Source organism: Dicentrarchus labrax, unplaced genomic scaffold (genome assembly GCF_905237075.1).
Source record: "Dicentrarchus labrax unplaced genomic scaffold, dlabrax2021, whole genome shotgun sequence".
In the NCBI taxonomy this organism is placed as follows: Eukaryota; Metazoa; Chordata; class Actinopteri; family Moronidae; genus Dicentrarchus; species Dicentrarchus labrax.
The window spans coordinates 8761514-8779487 of NW_026136723.1; the positions used below are offsets into that span (position 1 = coordinate 8761514).

Sequence of the window (17974 nt, forward strand, 5' to 3'; positions counted from 1 at the left end):
CTTTAATTTCAGTATCACAAATGGGCAGATAAGTGCTGCATGCAGAAATCATGCAGCATCGGATTTGTCACACGCTGCACACTTTGAGAAAAGGTCACCGGAGCAGTGTGTGATGTGCACAAATCTGGATCTTTATTATAAGTGACAATGACATCAAGTTAAGTAATGAAATGGATGGAAGAGGCAGAGGCTGGGGGGTAGAGTACTGTTTGTGTCAGGATTGTGTAAAAAGGACTGCTGTGTGTAAGTTGTGTCAGGATTTTTGCAACAAGCCCTGGAGCAGAGTTTTCCCTCCCAGTGATGCTGCTGCAGTCTCTCAGCACATCACAGCGAGGATCGATTTTAATGTAAGAACAGACTTTAGAGCGTAATTATTCTCGCAAGCTTCAAATAGAAAGAAACAATCACAGGAAAAATGTAGGTCGCACATGACAATCTTGCAAATGCAGATCATTAATTCATTATTGTGATGTAGAGGCTGTTTTTGCAGTTGTGTCTAAATGCATAATTAACCAGCAGCATTGAAGCACTGGAGGGAAATTTGACTAATGAGAGACAAATAATGTATAAACAGAATTGAAATCAAATAATGAAGAAGTTGAGGTGGGGGTGACATCACCTCTGTAGAGTGTGTAAATATATTTTTCAGGGACTCTGGTAGCCACAATTTATTTGCAAGCCAAGGTCTTGCTTCATAGTCTTCTTCCAGTAAAAAAGGAAGTCAAGCAGCGTGACAACATTACACGGTTCGAGGGGATTGCTTTTCACACTTGTGGACCTGAAGCTTAAATATGCAGGTGCACAAAAATCCAACACAAAGTAAGGAAGAAAAAGAAGAAAACACATTCTTTATCCCATCAAGAATGCAGCTGACATAAATAACAGAAGGAAAGAAAAAATTAATTGATTTTGGCTGTGATATGCTTAAGAAAAAACTATTTTTAGCCTGTCAGATCAATGTAATGGTGAGAAAAATCAATGGCTTTGGATTGCGTTCTCTCACAGTATACACCTTATTGATCTGCAGCATCATGTCTGAGATACAAAAATCAGAATTTCTGGAGATCAGCGGGTAATGATGTCTGGTAGCATTTGTGTTGTGTCAAAGGGATAAAATAGTCACATTAAAGCATGGCATTGTTACTGCTTTGCGGTGTATAAGCGAGGATGGATAAACCCTTGTCTTTCCTCTTCTTGGCTCTAGTTTCACATGTTCAGTGCAGGTTCCCTGGAGACTGACGGGCACCTGCTGTGAGAATACTCCCATAAACACTGAGATCCCGTGCTTCGCCTTCATCCAATCTACTTCCCCCCAACTACAGATGTGGGGAATTAAGAGATAAACAGAGTAGAAATAATCCAATTACCTCTAATGGGCATGCCCACGATGGAAGTATCTGAGGAGGAAGTGCCTTGAACCCTCCCAAAGCCTTCTCTAATTACTGTAGCAGTGTAGCAGTGTTTACAAAAAGTCACTTCCAAGGTGAGTTACAAAGTAAAGCATGCAACATTTTGTGGAGTAAAAGTTGCAGCTCAGCTGTGGTGAGAAATTACTGTATGTACTGTGTGTATATTTTTTTTCATCCTCTGTATCTTAGAAGCATCTTTGAGTTGACTGTTCTGTTGACCTTTTTTGCACTGCACTTCCCAGAGATCACTTGTCAATCAGTAATGTGGCTAGAGCCATGACATCGTTCTATTCAATTCTTCTTTGAATTAATACCCAACTGGAAATTTAAAAAGAATCATGTACTTAGAAGTGTAAACCTACCGTGACATCACCCATTGGTTTGTGGATTACCATTCTGAAGCCTCGAGTTTGGCATTATAGTCGTTGCCACCTTGTTTTTTGGAGCCAGAAGTGACCATGTTTGGACAAAAGGGTGGAGCTGGGGAGGATAAACATTGCTACGCCTATATCCTGATACGATGTGACTGAGATCCCATGGACACGCCATGGTAGCAATTTATCAATCACAAGGTAGCCACGCCCTAAAGCACTGGTTCTCAACCTGGGGGTTGGGACCCCAAAAGAGGAAAATAAAATAACATTTTGTGGCAAGTGGCACAAACACCAACCTGATTATTCTGGGGGATCGAGCCTCTAAAATGTTGAGAACCACTGCCCCAAACTTTTCTATGCTATGGCCCCCCAAATAGTATTTGTTTATGGCCCGGTCCACTCTTTTGTAAGATGTCTTGCTAAACTAAAAAACTCCTGAATATATTTCCTTACTTTTATTAATATAATAATTATTAAATTTGTATTTAAAATCTTTCATCATTACATTAGATTCAGTAACGTCTCTTTTTGTGAACACTTTAGGAGCAACAGCTTTGTGGCAGGTGCAGACCATCACCAGGTCAACACTGACAAACGTATGTGATGAATGATGTTTAGACTGGCAGGCAATTGGAAAGATAGGCATGGCAGCTAAGATTTCAATATGTTATTTTATGATACACACAATAATAGGAAAAGCATTTGCTTTCTTCCCTCAGATTTTCTGAGGCAACCCTGTGGGCCCCCGGCCCCAACTTTAGAAAACATCATCCTAAAGTACTCCGAATGCAATAGGCAATTTACTATCATATAAATCAGTTTAGACCATAAACTCAAGAGAAAACTATTTACTGACATAATAAATCAATGAGAAGTATTGGCTCATTTTCTCCATACAATCTGACTGGAGTGGAGTTTCCCCTGCTGGACATGAGAAAGAAAGTAGGTTTAAGGCACTTCAGCATTGGCTTCGCTTATAAGACCTGGAAGCTTTTTTAATACATTTTTATTTTTTTCATTTTTTAAATTGATAGACTGACCTAAGCTTTCCTGAAGTGGCTCTGATTCTGTCATAAATAAATTGTATTGGAGTATAACAAAACCAACACTTTGAGTCTCCAGCCATGCTAGGAACTCTGTGAGGCTATGCTTTGGTACAGTGCTTTGAGATAAATGCAAACATCAGCATGCTAACTACTAACAATGACAATGAATGATGTTTAGCAGGTATAATGTTTCCCATGTTAACCATCTTAGTTAAGCACAGCCTAGGCTTTTGGGAATGCCATTACTTTAGCAGTATTGTACAAGTAGATTAAATAAAATCTCACAAATGCCTAAAAAAATATCACAGCAAACCTTCCATTGCCTGTTCCAACTGGACTAAAGTGGTGTATCAACCGATTAATAATGTCATCCTTTGAGCCACCCCGCCAGTGGGCTAATGATGTTACAAAGTATTACTTTAGGGGTTTGGAGCTGCAGCATTACTTTACTGAATATTAACCTTTTTCTTTCATTGAAAGAAAATTTCATATTTTAAAGGAGGAGGCTGGAATTCAATATTTTTCTTTTCATCAATAACTTTCATTGAAGTAGCGAAATGAGTCAGTTCCCTACCCTGTTTTGTGGCACATTTTTTAAAAAGGGTCAATCATCAATAGTGTGGCTCATTGATGTTTTTTTAATTAATGCCAGCTTTATCCTTTAAATTATGTTATGCAAACCCCACACCAGTTTCTCAGTCTGTGTTCCCAAAACCCTTCCAGATGGCAAACATACAATAGAGCTCAAACGGAATCTTTAAACTCTTCAACAACAAGTTCCAACAACAAGAGTGTAAATCTATGAATAAAATGCGTACAAAAACTACATTATTTAAGCAGTTTTCACACGTTTGACTCAAGGTTTTTAATCCTACAAAAGCACAATCATGTTTGACATTGCTTCATCATTCCAAACAAAATTGTGGCCATTGTCAGCTGCAACCTGCAGTAATCCCACTATTAAATTCTTTGCTCAGAGACATTTTATTTTTTGTTATGTTTGTTTATGAGGATAAAAAGAGGATCAAGCGGAATAGTCTACTGACCATTTTTCCTGCAGTGTTTGTCCTCCAGAGTTAGTGTTCAACATGAGAAATAATGACTGGTGAATAAGGCAGAAAAGAAATCAGATAAGAGTGCTCTGCTTCCATGGAAATGCTCATAAAACACATTCATAACACCCGTGGGTTTCATTTTGTGCTGAAAGGCCATGCTTTTCTTTAGTTATTCAATTTTTACATTTTCATCTAATATTCTAACATTTATGAAACTGTGACACTCTTCCTTAACATCTAAGAATGATGGAACATGCTTTATATTGACCAGTTCTCTCTGATAGCATTGTGAAGCTTACTTAATGTAAAAGTTATTGTGAGACTCCTGTTGAATGAATTGTGGCATGGAAAATCCTGTCTTTAGACAGAAACTTGATATTGGTAAGTTCCACAAAACCCAGAAATAGATGTTTAACATCCAAAGCTACAACCTTTGTGCATGGCAACTACAAGATTAAACATGATTTAACATGATTAAAGCTAATCTATATTTATATTAACAATGGATAATATGATAATGTGTAATGTGAGAGGGGTCACCTGTAGCAACAAATCCATAGAGAATTATCACCCAAATTTGCAGGTCCCCTCAGCAGAGCATTTTAGCATTTTTCAGATCATTGTTTTCATCATCAGCTCACAAACCTCTCTGTTTTAGTTCAGTCCTATAGCTCTTATAGCTCTTAACCAAACCCACAGTTTTCAGTAAAAAATAATGTCTAATAAACCCACTGTACACTACCACCAAACAGTGGACGAACAACTAGCCAGTAAACATAGTGGGGCTTTTTTGCAGCATTTTGCTCAGGTATAGTTAGAAACCAAACCAAAGCTAAAATGAGAGAGAATATTGGACATACATTCTTCAGGTGGCCAGCAGAGTTGGACAAATTGTCTGAACATATTGCATGAACAGTGATGAGTTCTCTTACCGTTGTATGTACGCAATTGAATAGAGAGCTAATCGTTTAGAAAAAGTGAAAAAACTACAGTCAATTAATATTGAAACTCAACTGAACAAAACCATTTGAATCAGCAAAGTAATTCATACGTTACAGAAGTCTGTAAATAGGCAACTGTTAGCTTACAGGTTAGCCATATCAACTTCAGAAGGTGATAATATGCCCCTAAGTGGCCAAAAAATGAAATGGTGTTTATTACCTATAAGGTATGTTAAGTAGCTAAAACCGGGTGTATAGTTTTTTGTTAAAAAACAAACACTATTTGTTGGTCTGCGGTGGGACACACACGTTGTCCTGCATGAAGGTCGGATGCACTACACGACCATCTGCTGTACCACCCCAACCTCCACACCCTTTAATTCCACTCACTACCCAAAGGACACAATACTTCCTGCACTGGCACAGAATGTGAATAAGCCTATATGATAGGCAAATCCAATTAGCCAACAAGTTGAAGAATTCAACACCAAACTTACCAAGCAAATCCCAAAACTTTAAACTTTATTGGATTCTTATTTCTCATTTCAGTTTTATTGATCAGGACAAACCTTTTATTTGAGAAGAAAAATACTTAAATTTGTCACATTCTCAGTGCTCTAGTCTTGGTGGCGTAAGTAAATAAAGACTTTTATGACTCATCTTCAGACTGAATTATAAGATGAAAAATCAGTGTCTCTTCCTCTATCTCTTCCCCCTGTCTTTGGTATACATACAGTGTGAAGCAAAATTTAAATTAGAGGAACGATTTCTTATTTCTTATTTTTATTCAAGTTCAAGTAATTTATTACTCATTCATGCTTTCTCTCCTTTTTAATCCATTTCCCTGCACTTTTCATATTTTAAAGCCCTCTCGAGCATTGCTGTAAATTGAGTGTTGTGACTAGTCAGTGTGGGGGCTGCAAAGATAAAAAGACAAGCCAGAAAAACCCTGGCATATCATGATGAAATGAAAAGATCTCAAGTGTACTGAAAGGATTGAAAGCTTTTTCTGTGCAGACTTGTCATGTTCTGTGGAAGAACTGCTAAATTAAATACTGAAAAGGCATTCCCCCTTTAAACAGTCGCTGTCGGGAAAAATTAAAGCCTGTTCTCTCAATGCCCTTCCCATAAGAAGTGACACTTCAGATTAAAAAGGACGGACACAAACATGGCAGCAAGGACAAAAAGGTGCCTCTAGTGTGTCAAATGCCAAATGAAATGCCAGAAAGAGTTCCTTAATTGATATGTAGGCCATACAACCTTTGTCTTAACAATCCTTGTCTGGCAGACGCTGCAGTATAAGCTACAGTATATTACTGGAGCTGCTGTGACAGAGATGACACATATTTAATTCAAAGGAGCCATGTTCGAGTCAGCAAAGTGCGAGCGCCTTTGAATGTTAATAGTGTAGATACACGCGGTGCTTTTAAGACCTATCCTCAGGTCTCAGTGTGAGACACGCTCGCTCCCAGTGCGGGCCTCCCAAGTGTACATGTCAAACACACTTTGAAGTTCTTAGCAATCTGGCAAAAGAGCCTGTTAGTACCTTGGCAACACCGCTGCACTCCGGCTAAGAAGTTGAGAGTTTGAAAGGAAAACAGGCTGAGAGAAAAAAAGGAGAAAGACAAAAAAAATAATAAAACGGGGGGAGAGAGGGGAGACTCGGGTGGAGTGGATGGGAGGTTGTGGGGGTATCTGGTCCCAGAATCCCCTCAAAGTTGTTTTGGTTGTTTGATCCTCAGGTATGTGGGGGGAGGTGTGTATGTGTCAGTGGTTTAGTTTTGTTCTATCACTGTACGTTTCTTGCATACTACGTTCCGTCTACTGTCAAAATAACTGTGGGGTAATCTTCCAGGAGGGAGCAGTGAGCTTTGTCTAATGGCAAGCAATATGACATCAGGCCTAAAACACACATGTATGTATAAAGCACAAACGCTAATTTACTTCGCTTTGGACATTCCAGGCCCTTTTCTCTGCAGACTTACTCATGTTGACTGAATTTCTGCATTATACGTTTCATTTTGAACATTGACTGAAAGCTGACGTTATTTCATCATATAAATGCAAAAGTAAAGACACGAAACTGCCCTGACTGCTCCAACAGATGTTATTTTTGCACATCAGAGGAAGATGGTGATGGTGATGTCACAGTCCATCACTTCGGACTGCAGTAAGTCCCCACGAACATTGGCGAGATTGTCGTGAAAGTTGCTGTTTATATCAATGGAACCCAGAGAATGAATTATAATGCTTTTGGTGACCATTTGACCTTTATTCTTGTGCCACCATCAGGTCAAAAAATCCCACTGGTTCATAAGGCTGTAGTCAAGATTTTAGTTTTATTGAGGTCGAGAGGTGGAAATCACTATTTGAATCACTTTGTTCAGTTCAAAATGTGTAGCTCCTGACAGTGTAGTGTACTTTTTCCCAAGTCTCATGCAAAAACAATTTGTCTCAGCTTTTAGACATTTCAAATTTATGCAATTCCCATACTGTTTAGGGGCCCCAGTATGCAGAAACATTTAAATAAACCAGGCGAAAGGATGAAATGGAAACCAGGTATTCTAGTTTCATATGACAGTGTATATACTCTAAAAGACAGAGGTAGGAATAATTTCCAACTAAATTTCAGGGGTCCAGGCCCCTCCTCTGGAAATGCCCCTGATCTAATGAGCCATTACCATGGAGTTTTCTGAGCACAGTCATGCTCCCATTCGACGAAGCCATGGTTTTAACTTTAGCTTCATCTTGGTGGAAAAACATCACATTTTTAGCCCCACCACGAGTATGGCACTGCAGCCTCTGCAGACCATTAGCAGGGTTTTGCATCGTTTTTATTGCTTTCAAATAAGTCTCTACAAACTTTTCACGAACTTTGCTCTCCACTATAATAAACAACACTGGCTGCATGATCAATTTGGACTCAAAGTAGCAAAGGCATGGCAAGTGTCACACCATGCCAATAACCTACCCGAAGCCCACGCTGTGATCCAATGCTGAGGCACTTTAACAAATCGACAACAGTGGACTTTGGGAACAAAAACTACTTTGAGATCAAAAGCGATGGCTTCACTGAATCAATTTTTGTAAGATGGCACAAAGACACAGCTGCTGTTTTTGATGGACTCTACAGCCTGCATTTTTGTCTCCCAGTGCTCTTAATGCTTTTGATTATGATTTTCCATCAACAAGACAGATATCTCAGAGACCCTGCCTCTCATCTCTCCTCAGAAGCCATGTAGCTTTCCAACTACTTTTTACTGACTGCGAACACTTAATACATTTGATTATATTCCCAGTACTCAACGTCCTCCTCTTGAGCCTGCCCAATCAACCTGCATGTCTTGCATGTGCGCACACACACACACTCACACTCACACACACACACACACACACACGCCGCCCCTGCAAGCATAATATAATTGGACAAAGATTTGAAATAACGGCATCTCCCAGTGGAGAGATAGTTTTTCTCCTGGCAGCGGTGAATTGATAATCCGCTCTGTAAAATACTCCTGGGGTCTTCACTCTCATGTGGAGCTGTTACTGAATTGGTAGAGGCAGCATTCAGGGCAGCAGCACTCAATTCTCCATATCTCACGCCGTCTAATCCTAATTGCCCATGGCTGCAGGGCCACAAAACAGCAACATGCCAATAACACAATTAATTATATGACACAAGCTATAATTTATTTGCTACAGTATCCACAAATCTTAAACACTTTGCGGCTGCAAGGCTGACTTGAAAAGTTTTGCTCAATAATCTGAGACTTTTTCTCCTCGGATCACTGATGTAATGTTGCACTGTCATGACAACAAAGCTTACTTGCCTCCACGATAATCTGTGGAAATGGTTGCCATGTGGATTTCTCTCCTTAGAGACCATTTTTATCATCCCAACTTAAAGAATGATCATTTTATTTGACTTGACTGGAAGAGAAAGTTGAACATAAGCTACTAAGAGGAAGCAATAACTATAAATTCAATACACTACAGTTGAATTTACTCTATTGGAGAAGTGAAGGAGAAAAAGGATGAGTGGGAGGAGGTGAAAGACCCATCTCTGGCGAAGAGCCAAAAAGCATCCCTGTCCATTTTTTCCACAGGTGTAATTAGGTGTGCATCCGGACAACAGTGAGAATGAGAGCAACACTTTACACACTAAATAAGGCAGGGCACACAACCTCTGAGTCGACAGCCCCTCATGATGGAGGGTCTGTTGAAGAGGAGTGATAGTGAAGAAGCTTCCCCAGCGGAGAGTGGCCCAACAAACTGGTAATCCTTTTGCATTGTGAGATGAGATACTGTAGTTAGCCAAGTGACCTTGGCTCTATGTGAGAAGGATATTGCCAGAGGGCTGTACGCCTCATGCTGGGAGATATTGCTATTTGGCGCACAGATACTGCAGCTGAAGCCCAGCATGCATAGCACTCTCAGTGTAAAAAAAACAAAAAAACAAAAAACACATTCTTGAGAGAGTCTTTTATTCTGATGTTCCACATTGTATGCCGTATAGAACATGTTTTTTAATATTTGTTGTTATTTCACTGGAAATTATTATTTTCCATCCGTTACCATTCTCTCACAGTGAAAACAGTCCAGATTTTTTTCCACTGTGAGGATGTTCAAAATGAGCCAAAACTACAGCCCCAGATATTGAAATTGATTTGTTTAACCTGCCAATCAGTGTATCAACATCAAGCATGGAAAAAAAACTGCTGGCAATATAATATAAATTGAATACCTTGAACCCTTTTTTTGCAAGTATTTTTAATATCCAGCTTTCTCATAAAGATTGGTCACACAAGGATTCAGTACACTGAAGTCATTGCAATTCCAATACATTGCAGATTTTATATATTCCTGTGCCTTGGGACACTTTGGTCCGCATTAGTGGCTTGAGTCAAGATTAAAAATATTGTCTTGGCTTCTAATCTATGATGTCTAATGGAAAAATAAAATGATGAAAACGCTGACTGCCAGCTGTACTGTTTTTCTGGCAAACATACTCACTAATTCACGACTGATAGACATAATAAAAAATGAAACTCATTTGAAGTTACAAATCCTGACAAAGTTTGAGACCACAAAATCTATCATCCATTCATTGTTAATTGAACATCTCCAGGCTTGCATTTGGAGAGAATTGTTAATGTTCACAGTATTGATTGGCCTGTACTGGGCCTTCAGAGTAACATTGGCAGCGCTGCAGAAAGTGCACAAATCCAATCTTGCCCCTTTTTTTGTAATTACGAGCTGACATTATCCCCTACATTAAAATTTCATGACCTGGGGACAAAGGCATGCCACTGAAAAATAAATCAGCTGAGGTTGTCAATCGACAAACGAACCAATTAATCTAAATTCCAAAGACTTTTGCAAAAGTAACCTTCAAAGCAACTTTGCCATAAACATAAAGTCTTCACTGACAGTTTGCAAAACCCCTCCTTTCAGCAGCAACTGTCCTGTCAATCTTTGCTCAGCAACTGTGGCAATAGCAGGCTTGCCAAGCTTTGGATTTCTCCACGTTCTGAAGCAGTGTGCACAGGGGCAAGAGTAATACTCAACTGGTGACTTTGGTGGGTGGCGTCTTTTTTTACCCTTTCCAAAACGAAAAAATACAAAAGCAAAAGTGTAAGCTGGACATAATAATTCTCTGAGCTGCAAACATTAGCATATCCATCTAACTTACAACCTAAAGTACAAACTGAGCACCACCTCCAGGGCCCAGCGGCACATCATTAACTAACTACATTTGTATGCTGGGTTACAGGTTATGTTGGAACTAGTTGAACAGCTGTGGAGGCTGAGAATGGAAAATACAATTATTTTTTCAATGCCATAATGTAATTTAATTAATGGGTAATTTATCTCAGTAACATTTTATTATAACCATCATTAATAAACACTAAATTAATAGTTATTTCACAAATAACTGTAAAATGATAATGTATAATGTTTACTAATTATGCTATAAGAGATGTTATTTTATGTTTGTGTACTATAAAATAATTAGTTCATGAATCAAAATTAAATCATAGCTGACGAGAGAAGACAAAAATTACATCCTGATTACATTATTTTATCTGATTACAAACCAGAAAACAATAACTCCATAAAATATCCAGATCGGAGTCCTGGTTGGAGCCGCTGTAAATCACCTCAGCAGATGCACTACACAGCAGGTATTAATATTCTACAGCATATTATAGACATCAGTTGCAACTTTAATAATTTTAATAATCTAAACTTTAAAAATAACATGTTTTCTTTCCAGAAATGCATGAAACACTGAGATATAAACCTGCTGTATATATGTATTAAAAATGTTTTCTTACACACTTTAAAATCAGGAAGGCCACACGACCGCCCCCTGGTGGAGGTCGGGACCCCCAGGTTGGGAATCAGTGATGTAGGCTATGTACCCATTAAACGCATAACACCCCTTTTTACCAGATTCTCATTTTAAAACAAGTGAGCTGGAAATATTTAAAGTCAGCCAGAGCATTTTCAGCCAATTCAAGGCAATAAAATTAGCTTAATTATCGAGCTAACTACAGATGAAAAGATCTGCTAGTAACAGTTGATATTTTAGCCAAAATATTGGTTGCTGATTAGAAATGAGAAGCACAATTGTCTGAAATCAAGTGCTAAATCTGCCTTTTTTTTATCACTGTAAACTGCATGTGTGCTGTGAGAGGTGTAACAAAGGGAAGGGGCTCAACAAACATTTGCAAACTGATTTCATACAAGCGTGATTTAAATTAGCCTAATTTGCTCTGTGATGTCCCCAACAACTCCAGAGAGCAGGATTCCTAGTTCCTCTTTATATTTTAATAGAAAATTGCTACATTTGGTGCAAAAACACCATGGCAACAAATGCCATCATATCCACCACCATTACCACCAGATGTTGCCAAAAGCAAGAAAAAAATAGATTTTAGGGTGCATCACTGTAAATCCGTCTCTATTTCCATTGCCCTACTCGCAGTTAACCATGTTGTCTGCAGCTCCTTACACTCTCACACACTGTATTCCCACCAGCCTCCTACACACACACACACACACACACACACACACACACACACACACACACACGCACACACTGCCAGCAGCCATCATTCCACCCTGTATGTTCAGCTGGCCTGTCAAGTCCCCATCCAGCCAAGTGCTCACCCATCTGTTGAACCTAAGACAGCATGCAAATCTCAACCAGAGAGGAAATGTTCTATCAAATGATGAACTTATCTGTATGCAAACGTTGGCTTTCCAGGGGCCTCTGGGGTCCAGGGCCTCAGGGTGTGCTGCGAAAGTGCGCGTGCATGTACCTCCTTGCAATGCAAAGTAACACTGACACAAGATACAGCCATGCACTTTTGTTTAAGCTATTTCCATTTACGTACAGTATGCTCTTTTTGCTTTAAAGTGCTTTAAATTACTCACAGGTTAATCTGTTTTGTTCCTGTGTGCATTCAGGAAATATCTTGAGCTGCAGGTTTATTTGTTTTTTGAAGGAACTGTATCTCATTCTTTCGGCAAGTCAACTTCAATCACGGAGTCTCGAACTTTGTAAGGACACAGGAATAATGTGTTTATTTACACTCTCTGTGTTCAAACTCTTTTAGGCATACGCTTTTCTGATTGATAAAGGCTGACAGAAATAATTAGTTACTGACATTTTAAATCAACCCCTTGCTGAGGATTTAGTGTGAATGTTGCCAGTTTTCATAAAGCAGCCACATCCTATACAAAGCACTAAATGCTTTCTAGTGGCCTGGGGGGGGTAAAAGTAAGCAGTCACCTAGCCAAGGGCATAAATCCGACCAACAGGTCTCTGCAGGCCTGAGGCTATTATGGCTGAGTGAACTTTATCTTGGGTGAGTTCACCTTGCTCAGACTCACTGCAGTTAAGCTACCAGTCACCTCTATTATCCAATTAGCCTGCTGCACTTATGGAAACAAGCTGCACTGATCCTGTCAGCAAATTTAGAAGTCTACAAATATGTTATGGATCAAAGATTGTGTTAGTTTTCCCCACAGGGACGTTACAGGAAGAGTACAGAGCGCATGTGGAATTTTAGATTTATGAATCAAAAGCTTGTAAGAGCCACTTATTAAGTGTGTTTAATAATATAAGACCATTACAACTGCAGTAAAAGGAGCGGATGCGAGATATTAAGGTGGCCCATAAAGGCAGATTAATTCTTTATTAGTGCTTATTGTTTCATTCCTGCAGCCATAAGCTGGAGGCTATAGCAGCAGGACCTGGGGACGCATGCCAAAAAAAAAAAAAAAAAAAATCCTGATGTGAGAGTGTGTGAGTGAGGATGCTGAGGGGCGTAGCAGTGTTGTGCCCCTCATGGTCAGCGCTCAGGAATTAAAATGCATGCTCTCTCTCATTGCCTGGGAGCGAGTAACGGCGAGGAGAAACTATTCCCATCCTCCTCCTTCGCAGAAAAACGCACGGATGCGTGCGTCTTGTTCCAGCAGGGCAGAGCACTCGCGGTGTTTTCACGTTAAAAAAAAAAAAAAGATAGCTGTGATGTGGTGTGAGGTTGCCAGTTTGGAGCTTGTTTTCTCCCTTAAATTGGGACCCTTCAAGCTGTGACGGGGCTGATTTGCTCGCGTTTCGCTCTCCGTGGAGCTGCCGCCACACCGCACGGAAATAACGGGACTTCACTCGCAGCCCGGGCTCCACTTTGAGTGAGTATCCAGACACAAGGCATGCTTTTAACCCTACAGAGCGCACTAGTATCACCTTATATCCTAATTATAGCTTTTAATCTCAGTTCCTTAAAACAAAGCAGCGCACATGAAGGCTTAAAGTCCCTAAGTGCTGCCGACCAGGTGTTGCACTGCAACTTTCTTCTGCAAAAAAGAAATATTAACGCTTGGGTGTGTAATAGAAAGCAGCAGCATGCTTCTGTTGTTTAAACCACACCAGGAGATTTATAAGAGTAGTTGCCAGTGCTTATAATTTCAGTCATAATTCATACCCCTGCTTTTCAGGTTTCAGTGTGCGCATATTTCTCTTGATTTTCTCCTGTTTTCAATCAGCCTCCAGCCCACACTGTAGTGTCACGTTGAGAAAAAGCAACTTCTTCTTTTTGAGAACTGGTTCTGGTTTCTTGGCTCTGTGGTCGGGCTCAGCTTTCTGACTTAAAAAAGACTATATAGCATCCACTGTGTTCAGCTATGGACCAGGCTAAAGCAACTGTTGAATATACAGCAGATGTGCAGTGGAGAGGTATCACATTACAGTAGGTGTGTTTGTCTGGTGTCCTGGAAGCAGCCTCATTAAGTAAAACAGCAATTTCCTCTGACAGAAATCCTTTTAATTTGTTGTAAACATTAATCACTCTGTTTCATTGTCAGCGTAATATCCCAGAGTGAGTAAACTCCTGGTTTATGGGTTATGAGTTTTGAAATGATCCTCTCTGTTGTGTATTTTGTGTGAGATGTCACCTCATTTACTAATGAAGGTGTCTGCGGCGCGCTGGTTAATTTTCCACTGAAACCTCTCCACGCCATTATAAATAATAAGCAAGTGGAATACATTAGCTCAGCCGGCTCCTCATCACGTCTCCAATCAGATTGGATGGCGTGACCTTGGGGGACCGGCGCTGCAGTATTTAGAGAGGAGGGTGGCAGAGATGGAGATGGGGTGCTCTGGTGGCATCCATTATCAAGGAACCCAATTACATCTGGAAATTGTGGTTGCCATAAGCAATTGCCATTTGTTACACTGTGAAAGACAGAGGAGCTATTCTGAGAGAAATGTGTAAATGCATTTCAGCCAGTCTTCAGTGCAGACCTTCTCATCTGTATATACGTTTTAATTCAAAAGATCTGTGTGATTCCTCTGGAAGGAAGTCCTTTGTGGGCTCCTTTTAACAATGGAGCATGGAAGGAGCAATGAGTCAGTGTGAATCATGGCAACTCTCACCAGCTGCCAGCCAGATGAAGACATGCTGCAATGAAAAGTCTGATGAAACTGCAGTTGTGCTGCTGTTTCCACTTCAAAGCACGCCACGGCGAGCAGAAACGTATATCGTTCCACGAGGGCGCCTAACATCTCATTCAAAGTTTGTGCAAGTTTCTCTCACAATCCAACTTCCAGTTTTAAGATCTTTCCTGCGAGGTATATCCTCCTAGTCCTTAGCTGCCGCGGCGTGGAGGCTGAGTTAAGTCAGCGTGGGCTTTACTGTAATCAGTTATTCAGCTCTGGCATTCAGACTCTGCTCCAGACAGAGGAATCCCCGTGGCTCACCACAGACCCAATCAGACCCTTTAAGTACGCGGCTTTCCAACAAGGTCTGGGACCAAGACTGCAGCGGCAACGGCAGAAATGTTTCCAGTCCCTCGAGGGGTGGTCTGCATGTATCTGCAGCATGTACAAGTATATTTCACTAACAGTCAGTGTCTTTTGTGCAGGCCTCTCGGCTCAGTCACAGACAGTCTTTTTCCTTCACAGTATTCCCCTTGGACTTCTCCCTGGCTTTTTGATTTGCCCTCTGTTTCCACTTAACAGTCCTGGCTATTTTCCAAGAAACACCTCAGCACCATTCTTTTTTTTTTCTTTCCCCCAAGCATGAGCAGACTTCTTAAACTCTGGGCACACATGGAAGAATACATGGCATTTACTCGATGTGAGCATTTATAAAACGACATCTTACTGTATCCTGGCTACATTTAACTCACTTTGTTATCGCAGATGAATGCAAAAATGACTGTTTAAAGGCAGCTGCCTCCGCGACAAAGTGAGCCATCCTCTGATTGCTGTCTTAATCTTTCCCCAGCGCAATCAGCGACGTCGAGACTGCACATCACTCCGGCAATTAGGCTTGTCAAATTACTGCGTGGCTTTTATCTGCGGACCGCTTGTTTGATAATACTTATTGGCAGGTGCCTTTGGAGGAGCAGAGGCAGGGACTCCACAGCTGGCGCATTTCAAGAGGGACGGATGCATTATGTAAAACCATACTGTACTGTGCAGCAGATGTTTCCTCCTTCTGATGGCTAGCTCAGCAACATAACCATACATCTCCATATCACAATATCCTCAGGAGCCACCCCCCCAAAAAAAAAGATTTTGATGGACACACGCCACATCCTTGACTTTCATCATTTTGTTGTCAAGCTGAGCCGTTCTCCACAAATGGTCCCCTCGCTGTCCTAATCGTGTTCTGGTACAACGGGTTAGGCTGAGACCATCACTCCGTCAGCACAGTTTGCCTAAGTGTCATCATCAATGTAAAGAGTCTTTTGTAGCTTTTATTCTGCTTGTAGTCATGTTGACAGGTCTGCAGCTTCTCCGACCCTGTCAGGAAAGATGCCTTTATTCTTTGCTCAAACAGAGACTTGCCTATACAATATGTATGCTCTCCATACACTCTGTCTCTCTACAAGGCTTTGCTCAGGATTAGCTTTAGTTCCTGCATGTTTTTTTTGTTGTTGTTGCTTTGTCCTCAGTAGGATATTATTTGGCAACTAAAAAGGGTAAAAATAAAAGGATTTTGTGAGTGGGCTTGACATGCATCCTTTCTGTGGGTTTATGTGAAGGAAAAGGCTAATTGTTATGCCTCGGAGGTCCATTGTTAATTAGAAGTTATCTCGGGCAGCTCTCACATGGTCACCGCTCTAATTGGCAGTCAAAGCTGTGTACCACCTGGCCTAGCCTTTAACTCACCAGGTGCTCCCAGCAAAAACCACCGGCCTTGGCATTATGTGGGTATGGCCCTCTTAAAAGGAGACAGACAGCGAAAGAGAGCGAGAGAGAGACAGAGGTAGGGAAGGAGAAGAAAAGACACTCAAGTGCGCCTGGCCAACTTCACTAAAATGGCGGTGCAGCAGTAAAAGGTTATTTCATGCTACGTGGCTAAACAGGCCTTTTGAAGCTGGCATGAAAAAAAAAAAAACACAACTGAGAAATTAGTGGAATCTTTTGATGCACACGTCTTCGTACACCACACCTCTCTGTTTCAGATTTCTAATACCACAGGGGATTTGATGTGGCAGCACATCAACACACAGCCTGTGTAGGTTTGTTTGCCTGTGATTTGTGGGGAAAAAAATACGTTTAGCCTGTGACTATGAACAATAGCTGGTGTGAGAAAGGCTTTTAGTGTTTGTTGCAGCATCTGTGAGGTGATTTAAGGATGATGGGACAATCGTGTGAGTCCTTTTTGCTATTCGTGGGGATGAATGTAAAAAATCGATTCAAGCAAAAGATTTTCACTCTAAAACTGAATCCACATTAAGTCTTTTATTCAGCACAGTTATAACACTGAGCAGTAAACTGTGTGGGAAAAGGCAGTGATTTAATCAAGAGATAGTGCAGCTGCTTTTCACAATGAACTGGAGACTCACACCAGGAACTCACAGAGTAGCCTGAATAGTGTGAGATTCCTCTACATGTACATGATTGAGAGTTGTGTTGCTATGGATGGAAATTCACCCATGACCCTCTTAAATCTCAACTAACTGTTCCTAGCCCACGTGAATCATAATGTTTTGTCCTTTCAAAAGGCCAGACAGGTGTGTCCTGTGTATGATACAAACAAAAAATGTGCCTTGCATTGCCATGCTCCTGGTGGACAAAAGACCTTTGTCTTTTCTCATCACATAGTCAATAGGGCTGTTTTGTGTTGCCGCACAAGCATCTAAAGTTCAGTCTAATTCCCAAATGTGTCATCCCTTTGTTCTCTGATCACAATGGGAATCTGAAATGTAAAGCGGATTTAGACAATGTACTATATCTTGATAGGTAGAGCAGAGAGAAATGCTTAAAAATGCTTTGTAACTGTGTTGTGTTAGCAGCCCCAGGCAGAATGTGTTAACGTGGTACAGCGGAGCAGAGGATGATCTGGATCTGTGTGTGATTTGTGGTTGTTGCCATTTATTTTTCCAGGAACCGTTGTGTTTAGGCCCAGAGCCTTGGCAGCATGTGTTGTCTGCTTTCAACCTACAGTACATATACAATATGTTACCCAAGAGAAATGAGTTATTTTCAGCATACCCAGCTCATGTTAAATCAGAAATTCAGAAATTAACAATAAGTAGTAGCTAAGTTGCAAAAGACAATTAAAACATAGCGGTATATAGAATAATTGACAAGCCACAAACAGTAATAAAAACAGCAGACTGCCT

General features: G+C 40.6%; 1 protein-coding gene across 2 annotated transcripts in view; it reads left to right on the forward strand.

Annotated features, from left to right (window-relative positions):
- The first annotated feature begins 13171 nt into the window (after positions 1–13171).
- LOC127357614 (CMP-N-acetylneuraminate-beta-galactosamide-alpha-2,3-sialyltransferase 1-like) overlaps positions 13172–17974 on the forward strand; it is a 59741-nt gene continuing 54938 nt past the window's right edge. For both annotated transcript variants that reach the window (XM_051389923.1, XM_051389922.1), the window contains exon 1: positions 13172–13528. The gene's annotated coding sequence lies outside the window, so the exon portion shown is untranslated. The remainder of the gene's footprint in view (positions 13529–17974) is intronic.